Source organism: Alligator sinensis, unplaced genomic scaffold (genome assembly GCF_000455745.1).
Source record: "Alligator sinensis unplaced genomic scaffold, ASM45574v1 scaffold156_1, whole genome shotgun sequence".
NCBI classification, from domain to species: Eukaryota; Metazoa; Chordata; order Crocodylia; family Alligatoridae; genus Alligator; species Alligator sinensis.
Genome location: NW_005841844.1, coordinates 2701304 through 2701753, shown reverse-complemented (window position 1 = coordinate 2701753; position 450 = coordinate 2701304).

Genomic DNA, 450 nt, shown 5'->3' with positions numbered 1-450 from the left:
AGTCTGCACATCAAATCTGAACATGATTGTGGGTGCCCGGTTCTGGGTTTATTACTAATGCTACTAAGGTCCAGACTGTAAGTTTCAGCCTCCATTGATGAAACTGCTCCAGGAACAGGTTTGCCTTGGTGAGAAACACTGTTCCCACATGGAACAGTAACCAGATCAGAGCCTCTAGAACAGTGGTCTCCAACCTTTGATCACCTTTGGCATTTAAAAGCAACCCAAGATTTACTGTATGCCATCCCCCCCCTCCCCCAGCAGGTAAATCTGTGGGGAGGGAAGCAGGGGGCAGATCAAGGCAGAGGGAGAAAAAAAATATTTGGGGATGTGCCCCCCCGCCCCAGCAGGTAAGTCTGTGGGGGAAGGGGTGGGGGTGGAAATCAAGGCCTCAGCAGTGAGGAAGGGAACAGGACACAGGCAGGAGCAGGAGTTGGAGTGAGTGGGGTT